A 19,952-nucleotide genomic window follows, 5' to 3' on the forward strand; every position below is an offset into this window, starting at 1 on the left:
GTCCGATTCTTGGAGACCCCATGGACTGTAGCCCGCCAGGCTCCTCTGTCCATGGGGATTCTCCAGGCAAGAACACTGGAGTGGGTTGCCATGCCCTCCTCCAGGGGATCTTCCCGACCCAGGGACCGAACCTGTGGTTTTTATGACTCCAGCAATGGTAGGCGGGTTCTTTACTGCTGGCGCCGCCCGGGAAGCCCTTTGGTGAGAATGGTGACCAGGCAAAGGGAAGTCATTTCAGGCCCTAGGAAGAACGCCTGCCTTCTGCCTGCCCTCGTGGTGTCACATCCACTGATCTGGGTGGACAACGCCAAGCTTTCCCGAATGTCCTCAAAGTGCAGACTCAGGTAGCAGGGATGTTCAAAACGTGTCTGTTAGAGCAAATCCACTGACCTTCCGTGAAGACCCTGCTGTTTCACACTGCCCAGTGTGACTTGGAGAGACTCCTGGATCTCCAGTTAGAAACCTGCCCAGTTTTCAGTTATTTGTCTTTTTATCCTGTCCTTCATTTTTGATTCTTACCTTTAGATTTGAGTGAGGACTCCTATGCTTTTGGGGTTGAATCATGCCATGTTCTGGAAGACCACTGGCCCTGATCCTCTTCACAAAGTCTGTCTCTGCTCTGGGGAACTGACACTGTCCCTTTCTCCATACCTTCAGCTGAGTCTAGACAAATTTCAAATGCTGGAGTAATCAAATGCTGGCAGGTAGGCTGAACTCAGGGTGAAGTGGGGAGTCAGCCTAACGATTTCTTTGTTGGAACGATCCCTTGGGAGCTGATGGGAGTGGAAATCCAATTTAGGGACCACAGTCCTTCCTTGGTGTCTACTCAACTCCATTAGAAATTATCACAGCAAAATCATGGCATCTCAGCATTGAGAGGAGCTGGAGGTGTTATCTCAGCCAAGCTCAGCATTGCACAGGAATCCTCCAGAAGCGTCCCAGCTGGCTACTGCCGCTCAAATAATCAGACATGTTCTCTGATGGAGTAAAATTAATTAGAGAAGTCTTCCGCAGACTAAGTGAAAACTAAAAATCTGCTTATGTTGTAGCTTACATACATGGATACTAATGCCTGGCATACGTGCCCATAACATTTGTGTGGACTGACCAACTGACTGACTGATTGAATGAATTATAAAATGGAGTAAATTGGCAAAGAGGCAGAAAGGGGAAGGAAGCAAAGTAATTGCAGTGAGGAGAAGCAGTGGGAAGGGGTGGGGGAAACCTTTTCCTCTAAGGATTTTTTTCCAGGTTTCATGGAGGGGAGGGGAGGGAGAGGGCTTCCCAAGTAGCACTAGCAGTAAAGAGCCTGCTTGCCAATGCAAGGAGGTGTAAGAGATGAGGGTTTGATCCCTGGGTCGGGAAGATGCCCTGGAGGAGCGCATGGCAACCCACTCCTGTATCTTTGCCTGGAGAATCCCATGGACAGAGGAGCCTGGCGGCCTATGGTCCACAGGGTCACACAGAGTTGGACACAACTGAAGAGACTTGGCACACACACAAGGTAGGGAGGGTGGCCTGATTGTCTCAGTGGATGTTTTTCATTCCCTTACAACAGCTCTTCGACTGACCAGCAAAACCCCCAATAATCTAATATATAATTAATTGCATCAGATTTTACAAAGAAATCCATTTGTGAATTGAATTCAATTACTTATAATTAATATAAAAGTTACTGAAGATAAATATTGCCGATTTTCTGACTTGCTTTCTTAAGACTTTCTCCCACCCTCCCTCCCTCTCTCTCTCTCACACACACACACACACATCCCAGTGCTTACAAATCATTGCTCTTTGGCCTCCTCAGAGGGAGCTAGCTAGACAAACCCACTAACAGCTACCTTTGCTCTAGCTCAGGCACCCTCCAGCTTTAACTCTCACCCCCAAACAGCTGACCCCGGACCCATTAGGGTGGCAAAGACCCTCCCCACCCGCCCCCATTCCCGCACACCCATCCCTGCTTAGCTAGAACAGCCTGCTCCCTGGCCACAGACAGGCGGCAAACAGGTGCTACATCCTCCTTGCAGTGTGGGATGGTTGGGGCGAATTCCCAGGGGTGCAGACTGCAAGCACTCCCTGAAATCTCAAGGTGACGACAGCTCATGCAGCCTTGCAGGACTGCACGAGGCGGCCCTGGACACCACGGGCTCAAATGAGCCGGTGTTTTCCCTGCCCTCTCTCCTTCCCACCCCTTCACATGCCCTGGAAACAGTTCCCACCCACCGGGCACCACAGCAAACTCTCTCCCCTGCGTGTGCCAAGGTGCCTGGTGTCTGAGTCTTCCCTGCAAGACTTCACCCTCCAGCACAGTCCCTCCTGGAGGGCACGGGGATGCGGTGAGGAGGCAGCAAAGGCTGCAGACACTGGTGCCGAAAATGCTCCTTGTGTTCTGGATCCTTCCGGGATAGGTAACCTCTCCCAGTGGGGGTGCCACCCTCCCCCAGGATCTGGGATTGGGAAACCAGGGGGCATCAGCGCCAAGGGAGAGCGATAGAAGGAAACCACATACTGTTTTTCTGGCAGGAAGGACAGCCAATTCGGATAGCACCAGCCAGATCCTCCCGGCGTTCAGTAATTCAGCTACAAAAAGGCCCTTGGCTTTTTGCTTTTCATTTTGCAGATAATTGTAACTAACTCATCAAACATCTACTAGCTATTCTCTGGTGCTTAGACAAGAATTCTCAATGTGGAGAGGACCCTAGACTTATGGAGCTCCTCTGCTGCATCTGACCCTCTGCCAGAAGATTTACATCATTCGTCAAATGCGGACTGTCATTTCCAACCCTGTGAATCAAAATCGATCATTCCTCCTCATCCTCTCTAGGCATTTCGTTGGCCCAAAGATCTCTGGGTGTTTCTCACACAACTCTGTTCTGCAGTGATTGGGTGTCCTGTCTGTTCCTCCGCTCACGCTGGGAGCTCTCTGAGGGCAGGCCATCATCTTCCCAGGCCCCTCTCAGCTCTGAGCACAGACTCAGATACACAGGGACTCAACAAAGACGCATGCAGTGGAGTTCCTGCCTCTGCTTTCTGTCCCAAGAAATAGCAATTTATCCTCAGCAAAGGGAGTCTGGCTCTCCATGGGAATGGCTCCCACATATGGGTGCATGTTAAATCACTACAGTTGTATCTGATTCTGCGTAATCCTATGAACGGTAGCCTGCCAGGCTCCTCTGTCCATGGGATTCTGCAGGCAAGAATACTGGAGTGGGTTGTCATGCCCTCCTCCAGGGAATCTTCCCCACCCACTGAAATTGCATCTCTTACATCTTCTGCATTGGCAGGCAGGCTCTTTACCACTGGCGCCACCTGGGAAGTCCTAGATGGGTTGTATTCAAAGATCTGGTGATACACAAAGACAAGAGTTAGGCTGTGTTCCATGTGTCCTGCAAGGGACAGCACCAACAGTGTGCAGGGGCCTAAGCCCAAGTCTTATAGGATTGTCCTTCTCTGCCCAACCTGGCCTCAAGACAGGAAGTCACTTGCTTCCTTTGGCTTTAGGGGCCTGGAGTTGCATCTTTACCTGAGCCACACACCTCCCACATGCTGAGTCCTGGAGGCCTTTCCAGGTCTGTCTGGATCTGATGTCAATGTTCAATGTCTTCAGGTCAGTTTCAGTAACGCTGTGCTGGGCTAGTGCTGTGGGGAGCTGGAGCTGGCCTCTACTCACAAGAGCCCAGTGTTAATATTCCGGAATTTTGCAAGCCAAGTTGCCATTATGTTGTGAGTTTGAAATCAGTCACGCTGGCAGTATTTACACCATAGAAATTGGCAAATGATACAAAACCAGGACTTCTGCCCATTAAGAACCAGTGATTAAACGTGAAACATAGACGTCTTGGAAGCTCATTTTCCTCTCTGGGCCCAAAGGGGACATTCTCAGCACTCTTAGAATAAGGGTGCATCCAGTGCTCACTGGATGTCTGAGCCCCCAAGAGATGACCCCCAAAAGTCACAGGTACTTGGTTGGGTCCTCCTCACCCTCATCCAGGGCCTCTGGGGCTCCACTTCTCTGCCTGGAGTCCCTGAGAGCAAGAACCAAGTCCCTTCTGCCTTTGATCTCACACGGCTCAGCTGAGCTGAAGACTCACAGCGAGTGTGTATGCTCCCTGACTCGGCCACGAGGCAATTCCTGTCTGCACGTCTGTCTCATCCAGGAAAAGGAAGAAGAGTTTTAGGGCAGCTCAGGATTCACCACCCTGATTTACTCAGGGCATTCCCCACAAAGAGGCGAGTCTGTTCCCATGGGATGAGTGGCGAGCCAGGAGGTCGTAGCCATGAGCACCCCTTCCTTGGGGCCCATCCTCGTCACCCTTGAGCCGAGGTGACTGAGGCCTTATTTCTGACACAAAATCTTCTTGTGTTACATTTGATTGTGACCATTGAAGAAAAGTCAATGACACCTTTTTAAGATACAGAACTGACCTGTCAATATCCAAACCCAGACATCCTACCCCATGTGTGGAATTTTGTGTGGTTGAGTTTTGTTTGTTGTTATCCCCAGACTTGGGAGAGACCTCCAGAAAAGCAAAGATGGGGGACTTCAGTGGGCTCCAACCAGAGACCAGGACAAAAGCAAATCCAAAGGAACAGAGGGATCTCCAGGCTCAGAGGAGCTTCGGGAGAGGGATTATTAATTCCTCCAGGGCAAGCCTTCCTTCCAGCAGGAACAGCTTCCAAAGCTAACATTTCCCTGAATGCCTGCCTGACAGTGTGACCTAAGTCCAGTTCAAAAATGCATCTGAAGAATTGAAGGCAACAACTTCGATAATTTTATTCAGAACTGGAAAAAAGTGACCTTGGGCTAAGACTCCTCCAGCCCAAAGGAACGATTTAAGTGCACGTGTTATTGCTGTTATTTAATCTGCTATACCAGCACCCAAGAGAATAGAACAATTCCTCCTTTCAAGCTTCCTCAGACTCCTCCCATCACAGAACTTCTGGGATGGAGCGATTTGGACTTAAAAATGCTAGCTATTCTTGCTCATTATGTTCCAGTAGAATGCTACTTTTCAGAGCCCAAGTCCCATCTCCTGCTTTTTGCCCTGACAGCCATGGATTGTGCAGATCACATGGACAAAGCAGGGTTGCATAAGTTCTTCTTGGTGTTAAAGTTGAAAATAAAAATGATTGAGCACCACTCTGCCTTTGCCTCAGCTCAGAGAATAAGAGTCAGATGCTTTCTTTAATTTTCAGGTGCACTCAGGCTGCAAGCGCCCTGCAGGTATGTTTGAAAAACCCTTTTGAAAGGATCTGGGACTCCCCGGTAGCCCAGTGGTTAAGGATCCACCTGCCAATTCAGGGGACAAGGGTTCAATCCCTGGCTGGGGAACTAAGATTCCACATGCTACGGAGCAACTAACCCCATGTGCTGCAACTACGGAAGCCTGGGAACCACAACAAGAGAAGCTACTGCAATAAGAAGCCCAAACATGGCAACTAGAGGATTGCCCCCGATCGTCACAACTAGAGGAATCCTATGTGCAGCAGTGGAGACCGAGCAAAGCCAAAAATAAACAAATAAATAAATTCAAAAATAAAATAAAAATGGCAAGAAAGCTAAACTTAAAAAAAAGAGAGGATTACATGCCCCGTGGTGTCTCTTGGGCACATCTAAGCCACGGCTCTCCAGCTCTGATAAAGCATCCTTGATATATGCTTTCCCCTTATCTGTGCACACACCCGACATGCGTGCCTAAACTGTCCTCACAACACCTGCAAGAGTGATAAGCCATCCACTCTCAGAGACATGTTCAATATTTGTCACATTTCTCAACCTACCACTGGTTCGAAGCTTTCAGAGGGGTTGTTCGGCTTCCTCACATAAGTGCACACAAGGTTTACACCTTCCAGGCTGATTTGTTGCCCTCTGCAAGATTTTCCATCACAATGCAAATTTTTGGACATTTGAATCAATTTTTTGCTTATTTTTTCCTAATATAATGTTTCCATTTCTAGTCACTGACTTGAAAAAGTAGCACTGCATTTTTACTGTTAAGTTTTACTCTATATGCAATACATATATATTTTGCTATTATGTATGCTTCTTCTTAATTTAAACTTTTAATAACTTAAATCAACTTGCTTATTCATGTGTACAATGTGTTCAGGCTGTGTACCAGACAGGGAATTAAGGAAAATATAAACTGTATTATTTGGGCTCAAGGAATGCCCAATCGTGTTCAATGAATAATACAGAATAGCATAAAATACAGTCCTAAGAAACCTGTATGCAGGTCAAGAAGCAACAGTTAGAATCGGACATGGAACAATGGACTGATTCAAAATTGGGAAAGAAGTACGTCAAGGCTATATATTGTCACCCTGCTTATTTAACTTATATGCAGAGTACATCATGTGAAATGCTGGGCTGGGTGAATCACAAGCGGGAATCAAGATTGCTGGGAGAAATATCAGTGATCTCAGACATGCAGATGATAATACTTTAATGGCAGAAAGCAAAAAGGAACTAAAGAGCTTCTTGACAAAGGTGAAAGAGGAGAGTGAAAAAGCTGTCTTAAAACTCAACATTCAAAAAACTAAGATCATGACATCCAGTCCCATCACTTCATGGCAAATAGATGGGGAAAAAGTATAAACAGTGACAGATTTTATTTTCTTGGGCTCCAAAACATTGTGAACAGTGACTGCAGCCATGAAATTAAGGAAACTTCTTGCTCCTTGGAAGAAAAACTATGACAAACCTAGAGAGCATATTAAAAAGTCATCACTTTGCTGACAAATGTTCATATAGTCAAAGCTATGGTTTTTCCAGTAGTCATGTACAGATGTGAGAATTGGACCATAAAGAAGGCTGAGTACCTAAGAATTGGTGCTTTCGAATTGTGGTGTTGGAGATGACTCTTGAGAGTCCCTTGGACTGCAAGGAGATCAAACCAGTCAATCCTAAAGGAAATCAATCCTGAATATTCATTGGAAGGACTGATGCTGAAGCTGAAGCTCCAATACTTTGGCCACCTGATGCAAAGAACTGACTCACTGAAGAAGATGAGATCACTCTGATGCTGAGAAAGATTGAGGTCAGGAGAGGATGAGATAGTTGGATGGCATCACCGATTCAATGTACATGAGTTTGAGCAAATTCCAGGGGATACTGAAGGACAGGAAAGCCTGGTGTGCTGCAGTCACAGAGTCAGACACGACCAAGGGACTGAACAACAGCAACAATGCTTGATCTGTAGGATACATGAGCCAGCAGCTCAGGAACAAGTTTATAGCCTTCAAATCTCCAGAAAAACAGGATTCCTACCACAAAACTGGCCCAACATAGAGGATGGATGACAGCCAGATTCTTAACTAGCAACTGTTTCATAAGAGAACTGGAATGACCTCTTGCAGGACAAGTTAAAAAACTTCATATAAAGAACCCTGTGGAAAACATAAACTGATCCTTTTACCAGTCCTAATGTGGAGAGGCTCTGTCCCGGACATTTCTAGGATAAGATGGAGGAGAGAGACCCATCTGACTCTTAAAAAAGAAGAGCCTTCACTCACCTTGGGTGCACCGGTCCCAGAGCAGTGGGCTTTGGCTCTCCCTCACCTAGTTCCAAGGGGTTCATTTCACAAAAACTTACAATAGTCCTCAGACTGTATCAGCCTCCCACTCATCCCAGTACCATAGCCGTCCACATCTCCTGAGAGTTGACAGGCACATTATCAGGAAGAAAGGGAAGAGCAAGCCTTGACCCCAATTCAACCTTGGAGATCATCCTCCCAAGAGTTCTCAGCATCTTTTGACAAATGGCACCATCCAGAGCCCTGGAGATGTAACGATGGCTCCAGGCCAGCCTTCCTTGCACTTTTAGCAGCAGGCACTTTCACTTAGATCTTCCCCTATGAGCAGATTCAGTCAAACAGGTGAATCCCAAATTACATAAATCCAGTAGGTACAATTTAAGGGGGGATTGGGGGGAAGCAAACATTTTACAGTAAGAGAGAGGACACATTATTATCGTGATTAATATAGCATAAAATTTAGAGTATCTGATACTGGGGGGAATGGGGGGAAATTATTTTAAATAATTTGAAATTCATATCCCTTCTTCTAAGTGAGGTTGTTGTTGTTAAGTTGCTAAGTCATTTTCAAGTCTTTGCAACTCCATAGACTCCATAGTTAGGGCTTCCCAGGTGGTGCTACTGGTAAAGAACCCGCCTGCCAATGCAGGAGACATAAGAGACATGGGTTTGATCCCTGGGTTGGGAAGATCCCCTGGAGAAGGGAAAGGCAACCCATTCCAGTATTCTTGCCTGGAGAATCCCATGGACAGAGGACCCTGGCAAGATACAGTTTATGGGATTGCAAAGAGTCAGACATGACTCAAGTAACTTAGCACGCACTCACACACGGACTCCATAGTGAGCTCCCAATTCCAGTTAAAGTCAACCTTAATTCATTGACTTAGGTGTCAAGTCTTGACAATAGTCTCCACAAGGTTGTCGTATCTGTGTCTGTAAGCTGAATGACTTTGCCCAAATTACTTAACCTCTCTGATACTGTTTCCTTCACCCTAAAGATGAAGCTGTGATTTTTAGGTTCTCTTCCAACTCTCAAAATTTTAAATTCAATGACTACACTACACAGAAATAGCCTTACCCTTAAATAGCTATTTTTTATATAGGGAATAACTTCTGTAGGTAGTAACCTCCAGCATCCCAAGAAATGCACAGAGCCATGCTCAGTAGGCTGGGACAGACTCCTTCTCCAGGGAACTTAAAAGGAGTCTTCCAGAATGGCCAGGGTGATCCACTCACACCAGCCTTATAGTCACGCTTGACCCAAAAAGAGCCACACCGTCTGCAGGGATGAGGAACTCTGAAAAAGTAGGGCAGTGATGGAAACTGTACGATGTTTAGCCACAGCTGGATGGGATTTCAGGAAGCGAAGGGTCAAATGACAAGGTGACTGTCATGCTGTCAGCACATTATTCTTGCAATGCTTAGGTTTCTGGACACCAAGTGTTCAAACTGCCCCAAGGATTTGGAAGATGGGGTTGGGAGGAGAAGCAGAAGAGGGAGGGAAGGGTGAGGTGCATGCGTGTGGAGTGACAAGTTACCCTGACACTCACCTGAGTCCCTGAATGAGGCATTGTTTGTGCTCTTGGTAACCGGAGCTTCTCTGATGTGTCAAGTACATTAAGGGCTTCTCCACCCTTCCCGCTGGGCCTGTAGGGCGTGTTGGATGTGTTGAAACAATTCTAGGCTCAAGAAGATGGCTCACTAGCCACCGAAGTCGGCGCCCAGACACTGCCCTGGGCCTCAGGCAGCTCGGGAGATCTGCTGTGTCAGGGACCCAGCGCTATGGTCTTCTTGTCTTCCAAAAAGGCTGTGGCAAGCTGGCTGGTGTGAAACGGAGGAGCTCTAGGTGGCACGGACCTTTCGCCTGTATCCCTGAGGGATGAACACGGAAGATGCTCTGGGAGCTCCGGCTTCGGGACCTGACACCTGTGGACATTGCCTAATCCAGAAAGCAAAGGAACTACATTTGTTCAGCGGGGGAAGTGACCTCTGCTCATCTTGGGTGTAGAGACTGCCTGTTGCATCCATTTGAACACAGTGGCACCTAGGGGGCCATGTGCATGCACACACAGACACACACAAGTGCCCACCCCTCAGCCATCCCCTCTGCTGTGACCAAAGTGCCCCGGGCTCCCAGAGAATGTGAGAATGTGCTCTGCTTTCTGCCAGGGTGACAGTGGGTGGAACCAGATGGATCAAGTGCTGCAGAAAGGGTCCCAGTTTGACACGAAATTTGCTGAATGTGCTACTGGTACCAAACAGGGCAGAGGCTTCCCTGGTGGCTCAACAGTAAAGAGTCTCCCTGCAGTGCAGGAGCTGCAGGTGATGCGGGTTCAATCCCTGGTGGGGAAGATCCCCTGGAGGAGGGCATGGAAACCCACTCCAGTATTCTTGCCCGGAGAATCCTATGGACAGAGGAACCTGGCGGGCTACAGTCCATAGGGTTGCAAAGAGATACGACTCAGCAACTCAGCACTCGTGCCCGGAAGCAGAAGATTTCAGCCTCCGTTCCAGTGGCCAGAGCACAAACCCCACCCCTGGATCCAAATCCTTGTGAGGTCTCTGAGCACAGGTCCCCGATAACTCCACCCTGAACAGAAATGAAGCCCATGCCTGTCTCTGGGCTCTACTCACCCCTGCAGGTAAAGGCAGGTTGGGTGGGGCCCCTTGGAGGAGGCTCCCTGAAGAACACCTGTTCTGAGAAATGGTTAGGATGACTCACCACGTGGCACTCTTCCCTTGGACTCAGCCCTGACTGTGCCTAGCCGGCTCAGAGCAATCAAAAGGGTGGCTCTTGGGTGAGTCATAAAGCAAGAGGCTGACCATTTACACTCCTGGGGTTTGGGGGGGGACCCAAGACCTTTCCAAAAAGAAGCAGGCAGAACCGATTTCTATTCACTCTTTCTCTTTCTGGATTCTGTTTGCCTGTGGTGATGATGGCAAGTGCCACGAGAAGTACTAATACGCTTTTCACTGCTTCTAAAACTTGTTGAAAGTTTCTGAGCCATGTTCAATGAGAAGAGTTAAACTAAGAAGGCCACACAGTTTGTTTTTCAACATAAATGATCAGATTACACAACCGACAATCTAAATCTGTACCATTCAATATGGCAGCCACTAGCCACATGTGACCCTCTAGGTAGGTAAGTAGGTTTAGTTGCTCGGTTGTTTCCACCTCCTTGTGACCCCATGGACTGTAGCCCGCCAGGCTCCTCTGTCCATGGGATTTTCCAGGCAAGAATATTGGAATGGGTTGCCATTTCCCTCTCCAGGAGATCTTCCTGGCTCAGGGATTGAACCCAGGTCTCCTGCATTGCAGGCAGACTCTTTACTGACCCCATTTCAATCAAAGTCATTGAAATCTAAAATGCAGTTCCCCGGTCACACCAGCTGTATTTCAAGTGCTCACATGTGGCTAGTGGCTGCAGTAATAGACAGCAAGCTACAGAGCAGCTCCACCACCACGGAAATTCCTGTTGGATAAGACCTGATCTGAACACACGGCAAGTGTTAGACTCAGTTAACCACTCATTCATCTGTTTATTCAGCAAATATTTATGGAGGGTTGGCTTTGTTTCAGGAGAACCAGAGAAAGACCAGGTGGTGTCTGTGCTCCAGGACTTTGATTGGCACACATAGGGGTAATCATAGCTATGTACCTTTCTCATCCCGGGAATAAAACAAGCCTCAGACAAGTGAAGAGAACTCTTAAAAAGGTCAGCTTTAGGGCAGAAGAGGGGGGGAGGGAGTCAACTGGGTGAGCTTATAAATCTTTCATTCAGCACCTGCTTGCAGATGTGTGGGTGGTAAGTTAGCTTAGACTTGAGTAACAGGTGTCATAGCCACAGAGCGAGAAAACCAAGGAAAGACAGCCCAGACCCAGAATTCTCCTAGGAGAACTCCTGACTGTGCCTTTTAAAGAGGGCAGCTTTGTGAATGAGCTGGCGGGGGAGACGGCCATTTCTCACGCCATTTTATCCTAACCAAAGGGCGCGGGTAAGCTAAGTTTGCCATATACCTCCTGGAATTCCTGAACACCCAACTTCCCTCCACACTGCTGAGAAAGTGGTGAGCAACCAGCTGGCTTTTTCTCCAGCACAGCTGCTCCTTGTTTGAAGGATTTTCACTGAGTGATTTTAAATGTTTTTACAAGGTGTTCAAATTGGGCAACCGCATTTGATATGCAGAGTCTGAGAAAGCGATCACAAAGCACCAAGAGTGACTGGTTCCCACAGAACTTTTCAGGGAGGGGACGTCTAAGGAAGAAAGACACCAGAGTAAAGGGCAGACCCTGGCTTTAGTCACTTGAAATACCACCTGGAAAGGATGACTTGAGCAGGAAAGAAGCACATGGAAAAATGCAGGAAGCTGAATCAGAGCTCCCAGGAAGATGAGGAGGTTATTTTTCAACCCTGAGGGAGTTGTAATGAGTTACAGTTGGGTGATATGGTGCAGCCGTCCTCCAAAGACACTTTTGAATTTGTTTGGGGAGAATGTCTTTTCACACTTGGGGATCACTAGAGATGGTTTGTGAGTCACAAGTCCAGGTGCTAGGTTTCTCTGGGCAGCCACACTACAGAATAACTATTATGAAAGATTATGGAAACAGGAATTCTATTTTTTTATTATTATTATGTTTTGAGTAGGGTATGTATTCTCATGATTCAAAATTCAGCAAAAGTATGAAAAGGTTCAGGGTGAGAAGTCTCTCCCCACCCCCACCCCCTGCCTGCCTGGTCCTCACACCTCTCCTACCTCCACCTGGACAGCCATTTGGAATCCATCCCAAGCTCCTTTCTGTTTTGACAGGAAAATACAAATTATGTTTTAATTTCTCCCTCTCCCTCATCACCATTTCACACAAAATGTAACAACTATATACACTGGTCTCGCCAGCTCGCTTCAGTCATGTCCGACTCTGTGCGACCCTATGGTCTATGGCCTGCCGGGCTCTTCTGTCCACTGGATTCTCCAGGCAAGAATACTGGAGTGGGTTGCCACACCCTCCTCCAGGGAATCTTCCCAACCCAGGATTGAACCTGGGTCTCTTGCATCTCCTGCATTGACAGGTGTGTTCTTTACCACCAGTACCACTTGGGAAAAGCCTATTCACGGGTCTATCTTTTGCTTAACCATTTAATAACTGTCTTGGATGTCTTGTAATTCTTCTCTGTTGGGGTAGAGAGCACAGGTCATTCTTTTTCACAGTTGCATGGTTCAATGGTTGCAGGAAGGGGAAACCCCCTTCCAGGGCCCCAAGAATGGGCTTTTATCAAACACTCAGAAATGAATTGTCCAAGGAGATATGTGTGCTGAAAAAGCAAAAGACTCTATTGGCAAGGAGTGGCCAGGTGGGAAGCAGCAGGATAAAGGAACCCAGGAAAACTGCTCAGACGTTTGACTTGCAGTCTTGGGTTTTATGGTGATGGGGTTAGTTTCTGGGTTGTCTCTGGCCAATCATTCTGACTCAGGGTCCTTCCTGGTGGCGCTCGCATCGCTTAACCAAGATGGATTCCAGCGTGAGGGTTTCTGGGAAGTTGGCAGGATGTATGGTCTGCTCCTTCCTCCTTTTGGCCGCTCCAAGTTCTCCAGATTAGTTTTTGGTGGCAGCACTGCATTCATCATCGGGCCCTCCTGCTGTGAGACAACTCAGATAAGTGGTTATTATCATGCCTGACCAAGGAGTACAATTTTGTCAATGGTTCCCTCACAAGACATCATCAATTTAATGGTACCCTATTGATGGACACTTAGCTGCTTCCCATATGTACCATTTCAACAATGCTGTAGTTAGTTACCCTGAATATACATTATTTCACATGTATGTAGTACATTTCTACAGTAAAATCCCAGAATCAGAGGTTGAAGGGTATAAGCATTTATAATTTAGGTGGATATAGCCAAATTGCCCTCCATGGAATTTTGCAAATTTACACTTAAACCAGCAAGGATCCTGGGTGCCAACAGAATGAATTATCAAATTCTGGGATTTCTGCCAATACAATAGGTGAAAATGGAATCTCAGTAAGAACTAATTTGCATTTCTCTTATTATGAGTGAGCTCAAACACCTTTTATGTGTTTAAGAGACATTTGTGTTTGCTTTTCTATGAACTGTCTAAGAGTATCTTTTGCTCATTCTTCTCTGGAATTACCGGTTATTTTTAAAAGTCAATTACTTATTAATTTTTCTCATCAACTGTATTATCAATTTCAAACTCTTTACTTCTCAAGGACACTAGTGCTTTGTCTGTGATAGGAGAAACAAAGAACATAAACACAGAGCTAATCAGGAACACTCTTGCCCACAGGTGTTTTGATGATTTCCCATAAAATTCTCATCAAGGCCTTCCCGGCCCTCCCCTATACTCCGCCCCGCTGTGCCCGGCCCTGTCTCCTCAGGTCACAGCAGGTTTCTGACTGTCCCTCGATCATTGATTTTCTTCCTTGAGGCCTTTGTACTCGCTGTTTCCTCTTCCTGGAATGACACTTTCCCTTTGTCCTCCTGGTAAATTCCTCCTCACGTCCTCAAGGCCTGTGGCACCTTCTCCCACAAAGAGTGAGTGTGGAGAGGGGAGAGTGCCAATGTGAGGCTCTGAGGTTCTTCCTCCAACTCAGAGTGACTGAGGCGGGGCCCAGGCTGGGCAAACACCTGGAGAGCAATGTGAGTCAAGACATGGGGTCAGTGGGAGGCCCTGTGAGCGGCAGAGACTTATGAGGCCTGAGGATGGACCATCAGGAAGCGTCTGCAGGGCAGGGCTCGTGGAGGGGGAGCCTGGCGGTCATAAATCCTCATGGGGCGTGAGGCCTGAGCCTCTGCGCTCGGTGGGTTGTGCTTTCTGAAGAGACCTGAGGACAGAGAGCAGAGAACTGGGAAGGTCGGGGTATGAACACCAGGAATTCAGGACAAGGCTACAGAATCTCTCAGGGGATTGTAAGTAGAGCAATTTCAACTGGAAACCTAGGCACCCTGACCTAACCTGGAAGTCCCCACACTTCCAGGAACCCACAAGGAGAAAAGGAATGAGTGATAGCTCAGCCTCTGGCAAGAAGAGTAACTAAAGGAAAATATTAAGAAAGACAGAAAGTTCTGCGAGTGCAGACTCAGGGCAGCCAGAGACTGTGAGAGAGGTGGGAGAGCCTGGGAGGAGACTCAGGAAATACTTTAACCCTAAACCACACAGCGCAGGTCCCAGCCGCTGTCCGTCCCATCCAATGTCTGTCCAGATTCACCACAGTCTGAAAAAAAAAGGAGGGTTTCCTGGCTGCTAAATCGGCCTCCTGGCTGTGCTGTGCTTCAGGGCAGACAACTGGGGGGTTGGCAGGTACCATGAGGAAAGGAAAGGGGTCAGATGAAAAAACCTGGACTCAGCCTTTGCAGGGCCTCCCTGGTATCTCAGACGGTAAAGAATCTGCCTGCAAGGCAGGAGATGTGGTGTCACTCTCTGGGTTGGGAAGATCCCCTGGAGGAGGGCATGGCAACTCACTTTGGTATTCTTGCCCGGAGAATCCCCATGGACAGAGGAGCCTGGCAGGCTACAGTCCATGGGGTCGCAAAGAGTCGGACACGACTGAGCGACTAAGCACAGCACAGCACAGCCTTTGCAAGAGACGGGCCCCTAGCTAATCTCCTGGGGAGTGCCCTCAATCAGCCAGGAGAAGTCATAGCAAGAGCTCAGAGGCACCGTCTCATTGGAGGCTGCCCTAGGAGCAGCTGTTCAGTACAGCCCACTCTGAGGCTCCCCCATACACTTCCTCATGTATTCACTCTATTTGTTTGGGGGGGCGTCTACTTCATGTCGAGGGCTTCCCTCTTTACCTCAGTGGTAAGGAATCTGCCTGCCAATGCAGGAGATGCAGTAGGCTCAGGTTCGATCCCTGCGTCAAAGATATTCCCTGGATCTTCTCCAGGTAAGGTCCCCTGGAGAAGCAAATGGCAACCCCCTCCAGTATTCTTGCCAGGATAACCCCATGGACAGAAGAGTCTGGTGGGCTACAGTCCATGGGGTCGCAAAGAGTCGGACACAACTGAGTGACTGAGCATAAGGGAGCTCTGCATATTCAGCACTTTGCCAAGAGACATAAGGATGAGAGAAGCACCGCCTGCCCCATCACTGTGGTCCAGTGGGAGAGATGGACGCATATACCAGCCAGGGTCACATGTGCTCAGATGGAAATGAGCAGTGGGGCTTGCAGAGGTGCAGAGAGCAGGGCCAGGCCCAGATTTGGGGTGTTTGAAAGGCTTCCTAGCAAAAAAAAGGACTCTTCAACTGATTAGGGTCCCTCAGAGAATGACCTATCTGTGAGAGGCCCCTGGGTGCATGTGTCCCGGGGTGGAGTGGAACGCTTTCCCGCAGTACAGAAGGAGCCTTGAGTTAACATGCTGGTGTGTGTTCAGTTGCTCAGTCGTGTCCAACCATTTTGCAACCCTATAGACTGTAGCCCACCAGGCTGCTCTGTCCATGGGCTTCTCTGGGCAAGAATACTGGAGTGGGTTGCCATTCCCTCCTCCAGGGGATCGTCCCAACCCAGGGATTGAACGAGTCTCCTGTGTCTCCTGCATTGCAGGTGGATTCTTTACCCACTGAGACACCAGGTAAAGGAAGAGACTAGGAAACCAGAGAGATCAAGGCTTTCTTCCTCCTGATTATTCTGACCCAGCAGTCAAATTCCTACACAACTATACCTCGGAAGGAATGCATGCGCAAATTCCAAGTCCAGGATAGAAGCCCTGCCTAATAGAATCCATGCTCACTCTTTTATTACTGACTTTTGTATCAGCTCTTAGCTGATACAGTCTTCTGCATTGAACTCCTCTTCCCCTGTCTAACTCCTTTAAGGATCTCAGATCTTCCAAGAAGCCTTATTCAATATTTATATGGTCTGGATACAGTGAGGCTGCTTTGGTCTGCAGTGAGTGAGAACTGGAGATCATCAGAGCCTGGCCCTCAGCATCTTTCTCTTAGCTGCTGTTCCCAAGTGGCCCCTTCCCCAGGGGCCCCCAGGAGTCCTGCAGGTAAAAGGACATCTCTCTGTTCAGTCTTTGCTTCCACCCAGCACAAGTAGAGATCCTCCATTCCCTTTCAGGGCGGAGGAAAGTGTTCTGCGGTATTCTTATTTTAAACCCAGAAATTCAGGCTTCATTTTATTTTTCCTGACTTCATTTTTTATTGTAAGCAGTTAGCAGAAGCAAGAGGTCAATAAACCCTCGACGGACAACACAGGAAGGAAAGTGGATACGGGTTGTGGTGGTTTCGTCGCTAAGTCATGTCCAACTATTTGCTATCCATGGACTGCAGCACTCCAGGCCTCCCTGTCCTTCACCAACTCCCAGAACTTGCTAAAACTCATGTCCATCAAGTTGGTGAATGCCATCCAACCAGCTCAGCCTCCGTCCTCCCCTTCTCCTCCTGCCTTCAATCTTTCCCAGCACCAGGGTCTTTTCTAAAGAGTTGGCTCTTCGCATCAGCTGGCCAAACTATTGGTGGATACCAATTGGAACTGCTCTTTTTCCCTTTGCAACTTAGAATTCCCGAGGCCAGGCTGCCTGTTTTCTTTCATCAGAGGAATAGATGAGATCGTGGAACCCGTGATGTTTATTCTCTCCTCCATCAGGATGCTAAGTAATGAAAGCACATCTGGGCTTGCTGCCTGGGTCTTCAGTGAGCAGTGAAGGCCAGTGCAGACATCTGTGCTGATTGGCCTCCAGCACAAGTGTCTGGGGTAAAGTTACTCTAACCCCATTGCTGTCGTTTTAGCTTCCCAGTCTAGCTACAGAAAGGATACAGCTATGGCAGCCACATACAGGAGAGCCCTTCTAGGTCAGCTAGCTATGGGACAGCATCAGCAGCTGGGCCTCCTAGAAGGATGGGAGGCTTTTTGCCAGTGAAGGGCCTGCTTCTCTAACATCTTGGAGAAGTAACAGTGTAGCATCAAAAGTATAGGTCAGAGTTGGTAAATAGAGCAGAGCTATATTTACTCTCTCCTCTCTCAGGCAGACAGCACTACTAATCAATCATAATACTGTTCCTTTTGAAAATATGTACCATCCCGGGAGCCATAGTTACTGACACAGATCCTTGGGCTGCAGAGAAACTGAACGCATTGATCTCCTTTCCCAGGAAGTTTGTATGCTATGCTCAGTCACTTCAGCTGTGTCTGACTCTTAGAGACCCCTGGACCCTAGCCCACCAGGCTCCTCTGTCCACGGGATTCTCCAGGCAAAAATTACTGGAGTGCGTTGCTGTGCCCTCCTCTAGGGGATCTTCCCAACACAGGGATCGAACCCACCTCTCTTACTTCTCCTGCCTTGGTAGATGGGTTCTTTACCTCTATTCCAACTAGGAAACACTCCCAGGAAGTTAGAGTTTATCGCTAACATCTGAAACGGTCCTTTGCTGACACTTTTATAATTAAGAGTTCAAGAAAATGCATTCTTTTCTCCTTGGGAGAAAATCATTGAGCTGCTGGTTTATGGGGTGACTCATGGCAGGCAAAAGCCTGGATGGGGGGGCCTTCTTTCCAGGGAAGAGCCCAGAAGGTACAAACCTTGTCCAGGAGGACCTGAGATCAGATGGCAGGATTTCCCACATCCTGTAGCATACAGAGACAACTAAGTATTTCCCACAACCAACTGGGGCATGGAAGCAGCTAAGAGAAACAGGACATGGGAGGTATGGGGCCCCCAGAATTGACTGTGTATGTTACTCTCAGAAAGATGCCCAAAATAGATATTAGAATCTGCCTGCAATGCAGGAGACTGCCTGCAATAAAGGAGATGTGGGTTCCATCCCTGGGTCAGAAAGATCCCCTGGAGAAGGGAATGGCAACCCACTCCAGTATTCTTGCCTGGGAAATCTCATGGACAGAGGATCCTGGCGGGCTACATTCCATGGGATCGAAAGAGACAGGCATGACTTAGTGGCTAAACCACCATAACAAATAGAGAATTTTAGATTACTGATATCTTTAAGCTTGTATCCTTAGAACTCAGCTAAATGAAGCATGAATTCATCAAGCCCCTGTTCTCAAGGGCCCACATTATCTGGGGGACAGAGAAGCAAACAAGCCATTAGGATGTGATGTTTTCAGTGGAAAGGGTTTAAATGATGCAGAAGCTCTTTGTGCAGAAAATCATTTTGTGAGAGTTCTGCCATCTCTCTCTCTCCAATCTCACCTTTGGGACATATGTTAGTTATCTGTTGCTGTGTAACAGATTACCTCAAAACTCAATGGCTTAAAATGACAAACACTTATGATCTCGAAAAGTTGCCATGAGATAGGAATTTGGGTATGGCTTGGCTGGGTGGTTCTGGCTCAAGACCTCTCAGAATGTTGTAATCAAAACATTGCCAAGACAGGAGGCCTCCCTGGTGGACCAGTGGCTAAGACTTTGCGCTCCCACTGCAGCAGGCCTGGGTTCGATCCCTGGTCAGGGAACAAGATCCCACATGCCGCAATGGAGATAAAAAATCCTGTGTGTCACAACTAAGATGTGGCGTGTCCAAATAATAGCTAAAGATATTAAAAACAGCAACATCGCCAGGGCTGAGGTCCGTTAGAGGTTTGACTTGGGTGGGAGCATCCCGGTGGCTTACTCACAGAACTGTCACATGCCGGTTGTCGGCAGGAGGCCCGAGTTTCTCAGTATGTGGACATCTCCACAGGGCTACTTGAGTGTACTCATAGCATGGCTGCTGGCTGCCTCCAGAGTAAAGGAAGAGAAAGGAAAGAAACCACATTCTGTTCATCAGGAGACACTTACTAAGTCCAGGCCACAATCTAGAGAATTAAACTCTAGCTCTGGAAAGGAAGAGCATAAAGCAATTCGTGGACGTATTTTAAAGTCACCAAAGGCCATGAAGGAAATTAGATTCCTGAACTGCTGCCACGGCCCTGTTCCCCCAAATGTGGTGGGTGATTATGGGCTCAGTGATGATCCCATCACAGGAGGAAGATCCACTTGACAAGACTGGAACTGGGAACCAGACGCAGTCAGGAAAGGTTAGGGGTACCTAAGCCGAAGAGCAAAGGCAAAGTTGTGTCACTCCTGGGATGGGGCCCTCAGGAGCCCAGCACAGGGGAAGGGGCAGGAGCCACGTATAAGCTGCTGCTGCTGCTGCTAAGTCACTCAGTCGTGTCCGACTCTGTGCGACCCCATAGACGGCAGCCCACCAGGCTCCCCCGTCCCCGGGATTCTCCAGGCAAGAACACTGGAGTGGGTTGCCATTTCCTTCTCCAATGCATGAAAGTGAAAAGGGAAAGTGAAGTCGCTCAGTCGTGTCCGACTCCTAGCGACCCCATGGACTGCAGCCCACCAGGCTCCTCCATCCATGGGATTTTCCAGGCAAGAGTACTGGAGTGGGGTGCCGTTGCCTTGTCTGCAGGTATAAGCAGGGTTCACCAAAGTCCAAGGGG

At 48.1% G+C, this 19,952-nt stretch overlaps 1 long non-coding RNA gene across 2 annotated transcripts in view; it reads right to left on the minus strand.

Moving 5' to 3' along the window:
* Nucleotides 1-11,941: 11,941 nt before the first annotated feature.
* The window catches only part of LOC110125419 (uncharacterized), a 32,471-nt gene continuing 24,460 nt past the window's right edge, over nt 11,942-19,952 (minus strand). The window contains exons 3-4 of one of the 2 annotated variants that reach the window (XR_011491519.1): nt 14,706-14,774; nt 11,942-13,170 (exon numbers count right to left, since the gene is read on the minus strand). This is a non-coding gene — a long non-coding RNA (uncharacterized lncRNA). Of the gene's footprint in view, nt 13,174-14,705; nt 14,775-19,952 lie in introns of both variants that reach the window. The other variant, XR_002310057.2, reaches the window with a different exon arrangement.

This window comes from Odocoileus virginianus, chromosome 15 (genome assembly GCF_023699985.2).
Source record: "Odocoileus virginianus isolate 20LAN1187 ecotype Illinois chromosome 15, Ovbor_1.2, whole genome shotgun sequence".
Lineage (NCBI taxonomy): Eukaryota > Metazoa > Chordata > Mammalia > Artiodactyla > Cervidae > Odocoileus > Odocoileus virginianus.